At 43.3% G+C, this 10,730-nt stretch overlaps 1 long non-coding RNA gene across 2 annotated transcripts; it reads left to right on the plus strand.

Annotated features, from left to right (window-relative positions):
• The first annotated feature begins 309 nt into the window (after positions 1 to 309).
• Positions 310 to 10,304, plus strand: LOC135537238 (uncharacterized). Of its 2 annotated transcripts, none has more exons than XR_010455151.1 (3): positions 310 to 350; positions 766 to 871; positions 10,217 to 10,304. It is a non-coding gene; the product is annotated as an uncharacterized LOC135537238 (long non-coding RNA). The 2 variants fall into 2 exon arrangements; XR_010455152.1 differs by lacking the exon at positions 310 to 350 and adding an exon at positions 376 to 409.
• Positions 10,305 to 10,730: the final 426 nt, after the last annotated feature.

Below are 10,730 nucleotides of genomic sequence, written 5' to 3' on the forward strand. Positions count from 1 at the left end.
GAAGGACCAGAAAGAGGCCGAATACAAGGAGAGCTGGCCCTGCTACGCCGCACACTACGAGACAAGTGGAGTTACTGAGGGTGAGGGGAGCTCCCTGCTACGCCCACACACACGAGACAAGTGAGTTACTGAGGGTGAGGGGAGCTGGCCCTGCTAAGCCTGCACACTACGAGACAAGTGAGTTACTGAGGGAGGGGAGCTGGCCCCTTGCTACGCCCACACACTACGAGACAAGTGAGTTACTGAGGGTGAAGGGGAGCTGGCCTCTAAGCGCCCACACACTACGAGACAAGTGAGTTACTGAGGGTGAAGGGGAGCTGGCTTTGCTACGCCCGCACACTACGAGACAAGTGGAGTTACTGAGTGTGAGATGGAGCTGGCCCTGCTACGCCCACACACTACGAGACAAGTGAGTTACTGGGGTGAGGGGGAGCTGGCTTTGCTACGCCCACACAAGACGGGACAAGTGAGTTACTGAGGGACATTGTCATAATGATTCTCCAGTTTCAATAAAGAGATTCGGGTCTGACATGTCTAGCTGTCCTTTATATTACTCTGATTGAACAATGGTTGCTGAGAGGATTGTCAAAGCTGTCTAACAAATGAAAGAATCAATTTGATAATTATTGTTATTTAGTGTTCCGCGCCATTGCTGATAGCATTACTGTCTCAGTCTTTGATTGATTAGTCTGTATCTCTTCCTGTTTGTGTCTGTTCCTGTCTGTGATTGGGGACTCCTGGCGTCTGTCTCATTTTGATTGGCAGGTACTCTGACAGAACCATAGATGTGTTGGAGATGATGGACGATGATGATAAGATTGACCTTGAGCTCATCGTGCAGCTGATCAGGCATATCGTGCTGAGCCAGGAAGTGAGTTTTAACTATCTTGTGTGGTGTAGTCTAACCATGGTTTTTTGGGGGACAAAACTTACTGATACATCTGCTAATATTCTGTTTTACATGGGAAATGGAAATTAATTTTTCCACACTGAATTCTCATACATATTGCCATCCAAAAGAGCAATTGTCCAATAACTGCTTCAAGTGTTGATTTAATACATACAGTAGTGACCATAATGGCACATCATGAGAATGGCAGCAAGTGTTGATTTAATACATACAATAACTGCTTGGCAGCAAGTGTTGATTTAATACATACAGTAGTGACCATAATGACACATCATGAGAATGGCAAGTGTTGATTTAATACATACAGTAGTGACCATAATGACACATCATGAGAATGGCAGCAAGTGTTGATTTAATACATACAGTTGTGACCATAATGACACATCATGAGAATGGCAGCAAGTGTTGATTTAATACATACAGTTGTGACATAATGACACATCATGAGAATGGCAGCAAGTGTTGATTTAATGCACATCATGAGAATGGCAGCAAGTGTAGTGACCATAATGACACATCATGAGAATGGCAGCAAGTGTTGATTTAATACATACAGTTGTGACCATAATGACACATCATGAGAATGGCAGCAAGTGTTGATTTAATACATACAGTTGTGACCATAATGACACATCATGAGACCATAATGACACATCATGAGAAAGCAAGTGTTGATTTAATACATACAGTTGTGACCATAATGACACATCATGAGAATGGCAGCAAGTGTTGATTTAATACATACAGTAGTGACCATAATGACACATCATGAGAATGGCAGCAAGTGTTGATTTAATACATACAGTTGTGACCATAATGACACATCATGAGAATGGCAGCAAGTGTTGATTTAATACATACGTAGTGACCATAATGACACATCATGAGAATGGCAGCAAGTGTTGATTTAATACATACAGTAGTGACCATAATGACACATCATGAGAATGGCAGCAAGTGTTGATTTAATACATACAGTTGTGACCATAATGACACATCATGAGAATGGCAGCAAGTGTTGATTTAATACATACAGTAGTGACCATAATGACACATCATGAGAATGGCAGCAAGTGTTGATTTAATACATACAGTAGTGACCATAATGACACATCATGAGAATGGCAGCAAGTGTTGATTTAATACATACAGTAGTGACCATAATGACACATCATGAGAATGGGTGCAAGTGTTGATTTAATACATACAGTAGTGACCATAATGACACATCATGAGAATGGCAGCAAGTGTTGATATAATACATACAGTAGTGACCATAATGACACATCATGAGAATGGCAGCAAGTGTTGATTTAATACATACAGTAGCATATAATGACACATCATGAGAAGGGCAAGTGTTGTGATCATGAGAATGGCAGCCATAATGACACATCATGAGAATGGCAGCAAGTGTTGATTTAATACATACAGTAGTGACCATAATGACACAAGTGTTGATTTAATACATACAGTAGTGACCATAATGACACATCATGAGAATGGCAGCAAGTGTTCAGATCAGCATGAGATTCATTTTTATTGAATATTAGTTATCCGTGGGAATTATCGGCCAATATAGTGTGAAAAGGGCTAATATTATTGGTGAAACGATATATATCGGCCGGGCTCTGGTGTGGAGTCCCACCAAACGGCTATTTTGGTGTTGATGGAGTGAAATGCATCATAAATCAGTGTAAAGTTCAATCAATTAATTAACCATATCTTTGTCCCATTGTGAATTTCCCCAAAAATCTGGCGTTTCCCACATGTAGGACCATTATCCAGGAGCAGTGTTTGACACATGGAGAAAAAGGGCTGTGTAGTTGAAACATGGAGGAGGGAGAGTTTCTCTATACAGTAATGCCTAGAGGTTTGGGGTTAGAGGTCCATATTAAATTCAACAACCCTATGTCTGTCAGCTACCGCACTCAGAAGGGAGCCAGCCGGCTCATTGACTGTAACATTGTCAGAGAACTGAGAGGAAAGCAGGAGATTGGCCATGACAGTGTTCTTAGTTGATGCTAGGGGCTGGCTGTCAGGGTTCTGACTGTGGTGATTGGTTAATTAAGTCATTTGCCTCTGTGATGGAGAGATTTGGCACTTCACCAAATATACAGCTTCATACTTTGACTAAAATGATGACTTATTGCCTTACATCGTTGTGCAACATAATGGGTAAACTCTGGCCATTGTCTTTCAGCTCGAAAAAGTGGATTTCTGCTGTGTGGGAGTTTAAAGAAAACAACCCATTTACAATGACACCACATTCATGAAGTGTTGATTTCTTTAGTGGGAAAACAATGGTGCAAAGCTAAATAAATTATCTATTTTTCCATGTTTCATTTTAGTCTATATGTCCCATTTATAAAATGTCCACCCTGTTATGCAGAATTATAGAAAAAATTAACCAACTTTTTTATTAACACAGCAGAAAAGAAACGCTTCCTTTATCAGGACCCTGTCTTTCAAAGATAATGATTTAAAATTAAAATAACTTCACAGATCTTCATTGTAAAGGGTTTAATTAACCTCACTCCACTAGTGTGACGAAGCTAAGCAGAGGAGTCACGAAAGTCAGAAATAGCAATAAAATGAAATAATTTTGATGATCTTCATCTGGTTGCACTCACAAGAGTCCCTGTTACACAATAAATGTTTGTTTTGTTCGATAAAGTCCCTCTTTATATCCAAAAAACTCTGTTTTGTTTGACGCGTGTTGCTTAGTAATCCACTGGCTCAAAGGCAGCCACAACAGGCAGGCAAATACATCCTCATAGTAGCGGTAAAGTTTGTTGAAACATGTCAAACAATGTTTATAATTAATCCTCAGGTTGTCTATTGTCTAAATAGTTGATACTATTTCAACCGGACAATAGCATATTCAGTAGAAAGGACAAATAACAAACCACACACAATCGGTCACGCGCGCAAACCAGCTCTGGTTCATTCTACAGTCCACTGAGAAAATTCATTCTTTCTCATTTTTCAGAATACAAGCCTGAAACAATGTCTAAAGACTTTTGACATCTAGTGGAAGCCATAGGAACTGCAATCTGGGGCCTATCCCATTACATACTGTATAGGCAGGCAGTTGAAAACTACACACATCAAAAATATTCAACTTCCTGGATGGATTTTCCTCAGGTTTTCGCCTGCCATATCAGTTCTGTTATACTCACAGGCATTATTTTAACAGTTTTGGAAACTTTAGAGTGTTTTCTATCCAATACTAATTATATGCATATCCTAGCGCTCTGGGCCTGAGAAACAGGCAATTTACTTTGGGTATCTATTCATCAAAACTTCTGAATTCTGCCCCTAGGCAATGAAGTTAAAGACTGTTTCCATGCTTGTTCAATGAACCATAAACAATTAATGAACATGAACCTGTAGAACGGTTGTTTTAAGACACTAACAGCTTACAGACAGTAGGCAATTAAGGTCACAGTTATGAAAACTTAGGGCACTAAAGAGGCCTTTCTACTGACTCTGAAAAACACCAAAAGAAAGATGCAGGTTCCCTGCTCATCTGTGAACGTGCCTTAGGCATGCTGCAAGGAGGCATGAGGGACTGCAGATGTGGCCAGCGCAATAAATTGCAATGTCCGTACTTTGAGACACCTAAGACAGCGCTACAGAGGGACAGCTGATCGTCCTCTCAGTGGCAGAACACGTGTAACAACACCCGCACAGGATCAGTACATCCGAACATCAGACCTGCAGGACAGGTACAGGATGGCAACAACTACAGCCAGTTACACCAGGAACGCACAATCCCTCCATCAGTGCTCAGACGGTCCCGATAGGCCGAGAGAGGCTGGACTGAAGGCCTGTAGACCTGTTGTAAGGCAGGTCCTCACCAGACATCACTGGCAACAACGTAAGCCTATGGGCACAAACCCGCAAATCGCTGGACCAGACAGGACTGGCAAAAAGTGCTCTTCACTGACGAAAACGCGGTTTGTCTCACCAGGGGTGATGGTGGGATTTGCGTTCATCGTCGAAGGAATGAGCATTACACCCAGGCCTGTACTCTGGAGTGGGATCGAGGTGGAGGGTCCGTCTTGGTCTGGGGCGGTGTGTCACCGCATCATCGAACTGAGCTTGTTGTCATTGCAGGCAATCTCAACGAATGTGCATTACAGGGAAGACATCCTCCTCCCTCATGTGGTACCCTTCCTGCAGGCTCATCCTGACATGACCCTCCAGCATGACAATGCCACCAGCCATACTGCCTGTTCTGTGCGTGAATTCCTGCAAGACAGGAATGTCAGTGTTCTGCCATGGCCAGTGAAGAGCCCGGACCTCCAATCCCATTGAGCATGTCTGGAACCTGTTGGATCAGAGGGTAGGGCTAGGACCATTCCCCCCAGAAATGTCTGGGAACTTGCTACTTTGGTGGAAGAGTGGGGCAACATCTCACAGCAAGAACTGGAAAATCTGGTGCAGTCCATGAGGAGGAGATGCACTGCAGTTCTTAATGCAGCTGATGGCCACACCTGATACTGACTGTTACTTTTGACTTTGACCCCCCTTTGTTCAGGGACACATTATTCCATTTGTGTTAGTCACATGTCTGTGGAACTTGTTTAGTTTATGTCTCAGTTGTTGAATCTGTTATGTTCATACAAATATTTACACACAACATTAAAATAACCGCTGTTGACAGTGTGCGAGGACGTTTATTATTTTGCTGAGTTTATATACACTACTGTTCAAAAGTTTGGGGTCACTTAGAAATGTCCTTGTTTTTCATGAAAACATACATGAAATGAGATGCAAAATGAATAGGAAATATAGTGACAAGGTTGTAAATAACGATTTTTTAAATTGGAAATAATAATGTCCTTTTTAAACTTAGCTTTTGTGAGATCTCCATTTGCAGCAATTTCCTTGTAGACCTTTGGCATTCAGTTGTCAATTTGGTAAGGTAATCTGAAGAGTTTACCAGCACTTCCTGAAGCACCTCCCTAGGTGGACCCAGTGGTCACCATTACCATGCCATACGGTCAAGCTGCTCCACAACAGCTCAACAGGGTTGAGATCCGGTGTCTAACCTGGCCGCATTATGAACACCTTCTTCTTCCCTAAATAGTTATTGTATAAATCTCCCACTGTACCACTACCAAAGCATCCCCAGACCATCACATTGCATCCACCATGATTGACAGATGGCGTCAAGCACTCCTCCAGCATATTTTCATTTTTCTGTGTCTCACGAGTGTTCTTCTTTGTGATCTGAACACCTCAAACTTAGATTTGTCTTTCAATAACACTTCCCCCCCCCCCCCCCCAATCTTCCTCGGTCCATTGTGTCCGTGTTATTTTGTCCATCTTAATCTTTTATTTTTAATTGGCCAGTCTGAGATATGGCTTTTTCTTTGCAAATCTGCCTAGAAGGCCAAGCATCCCGGGGGCGCCTCTTCACTGACTCTGAGACTGGTGTCAGAGAAATCACTAACTGAAGTCACTTGCATCATAAATACAGTGCCTTGCGAAAGTATTCGGCCCTCTTGAACATAAAGATAAAAACATAAAGATAAAAAAAAATAATATAAAACTGTATTTTTTTGTGAAGAATCAACAATAAGTGGGACACAATCATTAAGTGGAACGACATTTATTGGATATTTCAAACTTTTTTAACAAATCAAAAACTGAAAAATTGGGCTTGCAAAATTATTCAGCCCCTTTACTTTCAGTGCAGCAAACTCTCTCCAGAAGTTCAGTGAGGATCTCTGAATGATCCAATGTTGACCTAAATGACTAATGATGATTAATATAATCCACCTATGTGTAATCAAGTCTCCGTATAAATGCACCTGCACTGTGATAGTCTCAGAGGTCCTTTAAAAGCGCAGAGAGCATCATGAAGAACAAGGAACACACCAGGCAGGTCCGAGATACTGTTGTGAAGAAGTTTAAAGCCGGATTTGGATACAAAAGATTTCCCAAGCTTTGAACATCCCAAGGAGCACTGTGCAAGCGATAATATTGAAATGGAAGGAGTATCAGACCACTGCAAATCTACCAAGACCTGGCCGTCCCTCTAAACTTTCAGCTCATACAAGGAGAAGACTGATCAGAGATGCAGCCAAGAGGCCCATGATCACTCTGGATGAACTGCAGAGATCTACAGCTGAGGTGGGAGACTCTGTCCATAGGACAACAATCAGTCGTATATTGCACAAATCTGGCCTTTATGGAAGAGTGGCAAGAAGAAAGCCATTTCTTAAAGATATCCATAAAAAGTGTCATTTAAAGTTTGCCACAAGCCACCTGGGAGACACACCAAACATGTGGAAGAAGGTGCTCTGGTCAGATGAAACCAAAATTGAACTTTCTGGCAACAATGCAAAACGTTATGTTTGGCGTAAAAGCAACACAGCCCATCACCCTGAACACACCATACCCACTGTCAAACATGGTGGTGGCAGCATCATGGTTTGGGCCTGTTTTTCTTCAGCAGGGACAGGGAAGATGGTTAAAATTGATAGGAAGATGGATGGAGCCAAATACAGGACCATTCTGGAAGAAAACCTGATGGAGTCTGCAAAAGACCTGAGACTGGGACGGAGATTAGTCTTCCAACAAGACAATGATCCAAAACATAAAGCAAAATCTACAATGGAATGGTTCAAAAATAAACATATCCAGGTGTTAGAATGGCCAAGTCAAAGTCCAGACCTGAATCCAATCAAGAATCTGTGGAAAGAACTGAAAACTGCTGTTCACAAATGCTCTCCATCCAACCTCACTGAGCTCGAGCTGTTTTGCAAGGAGGAATGGGAAAAAATTTCAGTCTCTCGATGTGCAAAACTGATAGAGACATACCCCAAGCGACTTACAGCTGTAATCGCAGCAAAAGGTGGCGCTACAAAGTATTAACTTAAGGGGCTGAATAATTTTGCACGCCCAATTTTTCAGTTTTGATTTGTTAAAAAAGTTTGAAATATCCAATAAATGTCGTTCCACTTCATGATTGTGTCCCACTTGTTGTTCATTCTTCACAAAAAATACAGTTTTATATCTTTATGTTTGAAGCCTGAAATGTGGCAAAAGGTCGCAAAGTTCAAGGGGCCGAATACTTTAGCAAGGCACTGTAAATGAATGTGAAAGTAGCACGTTTTGTCCACCAGGTGTTGCTGTTCTTGATTTATTTTATACATTTTTCTGGTCTGTTGTGTTTTATTATATGGATCACAACATTTTCTTTGCAACTTTGGGTAGACAACTAATAGCTTTTCCTCATTCAAATCTTGCGGTGGGATTGGTGTAGCGGTGGGATTGGTGTTGGGGTGGGATTGGTGTTGGGGTGGGATTGGTGTTGGGGTGGGATTGGGGGTGGGATTGGTGTTGGGGTGGGATTGGTGTTGCGGTGGGATTGGTGTTGGGGTGGGATTGGTGTTGGGGTGGGATTGGTGTTGCGGTGGGATTGGTGTTGCGGTGGGATTGGTGTAGCGGTGGGATTGGTGTAGCGGTGGGATTGGTGTAGCGGTGGGATTGGTGTGGGATTGGTGTGGGATTGGTGTAGCGGTGGGATTGGTGTTGCGGTGGGATTGGTGTGGGATTGGTGTAGCTGTGGGATTGGTGTTGCGGTGGGATTGGTGTAGCGGTGGGATTGGTGTAGCGGTGGGATTGGTGTAGCGGTGGGATTGGTGTAGCGGTGGGATTGGTAGTTTTTACCATTGTTGGGAAGAATTATGATCCAAATCCGATGTTAGATACTATATTTATTAATGATTATATGAATCCTGTAAATTTAAAATGGCCAATTTCGCAATCAAATTAAACGTGATCTAATGAAATGTCAACAGAATGTTTCATGGAATTCTAATCTGTTTCTCACGACAGAAACGTATCTGAACAATCTGAGATGGTGGGTGTCACAGCTTGCTGAAATGACAAGGACTGACCCCCTCAATCCTCTCCAGTCAGCTCAGCTATCAGATTCTGTTCATGAATGGCAAAAGTCCTCTTCAGTAAATCATAATAATGGACTACTTTTCATGAATTCAACAGGATTGTAATGACATCGCCCCCAACCCTGATGCTAACACGACCACCCAAGATGAAAACCAACTAAGCTAACTACCTAAGTACGGTACACTTTTAGGCTGTGTTTACACAGGCAGCCCTATTCTGATTTTATGCCCAATTGTTGTCTGATCGGATTGGTCAAAGACCAATTAGTGGAAAAATATCAGAATTGCACTGCCTGTGTAAACAAGAAACTTAGACCACCATTGAAGCTAAACTAATGCTAACACGGCCACTATTCTCCTCTGAACCTCATTAAGCAGGTTAGTGTGGATTGTGGTTAGCTCGGTTTTGTCTCTGGGTTTTTAGGTGTGACTTTCTGTTCCCTTTTGAGTAAATTAGGCTTTTATTTATTCATTCCAAATCCACAAAACAGGCCCTTATTTTGTGTAATGACTTAATTTGACTGTGGGCAGAGAGAGGCTGGCTTGGCTTAGATGACAGAAAGTGGGAATGTTTATCAAAATTGTAGAATTCAGGTTCCTGTTGGTTTGTTTCTGCCTGTAATGGAAAAGCTTTGATATGTATGTTGCCAGAGGGTGTCCTGATGTGTGGGCGTGTCATGATGTGTGGGCGTGTCATGATGTGTGGGCGTGTCCTGATGTGTGGGCGTGTCCTGATGTGTGGGCGTGTCCGATGTATGGCGTGTCGATGTGGGCGTGTCCTGATGTGTGGGGGCGTGTCCTGATGTGTGATGTGTCCTGATGTGTGGGCGTGTCCTGATGTGTGGGCGTGTCCTGATGTGTGGGGGCGTGTCTGATGTGTGGGGCGTGTCCTGATGTGTGATGTGTCCTGATGTGTGATGTGTCCTGATGTGTGGGGCGTGTCCTGATGTGTGATGTGTCCTGATGTGTGGGCGTGTCCTGATGTGTGGGCGTGTCCTGATGTGTGGGCGTGTCCTGATGTGTGGGCGTGTCCTGATGTGTGGTGTCGTGGGCGTGTCTGATGCGTGATGTGTGGCGTGTCCTGATGTGTGGGCGTGTCCTGATGTGTGGGCGTGTCCTGATGTGTGAGCGTGTCCTGATGTGTGATGTGTCCTGATGTGTGATGTGTCCTGATGTGGGGCGTGTCTGATGTGTGGGCGTGTCCTGATGTGTGGGCGTGTCCTGATGTGTGGGCGTGTCCTGATGTGTGATGTGTCCTGATGTGTGATGTGTCCTGATGTGTGATGTGTCCTGATGTGTGGGCGTGTCCTGATGTGTGGGCGTGTCCTGATGTGTGGGCGTGTCCTGATGTGTGGGTGTGTCCTGATGTGTGTTCCAGGAAGGAGCCATCTTGGTGTTCCTGCCAGGTTGGGACAACATCAGTGGCCTCAATGACCTCCTCATGGCTCAGCAGATGTTCAAATCAGGTACGTGTGTGTGTATACCTACCTACCTACCTACCCTACACCTACCTACCTACCTACCTACCTTATCTACCTACCTTATCCTACCTACCTACCTACCTACCTTCCTTATCTACCTACCTACCTACCTTATCTACCTAACCTACCTACCTACCTTACCCTACCTGCCTACCTACCTACCTTATCTACCTACCTACCTACCTACCTTATCCTACCTACCTACCCTCTATCTACCTACCTACCTACCTACCTACCTACCTACCTCCCTACCTTATCATACCTGCCTACCTTATCTACCTACCTTACCTACCTACCTACCTATCTTATCTACCTACCTACCTTATCATAGCTGCCTACATTATCCTACCTTATCTACCTACCTACCTTATCTACCTACCTGCCTTATCTATCTATCTATCTATCTACCTA

This window comes from Oncorhynchus masou, unplaced genomic scaffold (genome assembly GCF_036934945.1).
Source record: "Oncorhynchus masou masou isolate Uvic2021 unplaced genomic scaffold, UVic_Omas_1.1 unplaced_scaffold_7295, whole genome shotgun sequence".
Taxonomy (NCBI): domain Eukaryota; kingdom Metazoa; phylum Chordata; class Actinopteri; order Salmoniformes; family Salmonidae; genus Oncorhynchus; species Oncorhynchus masou.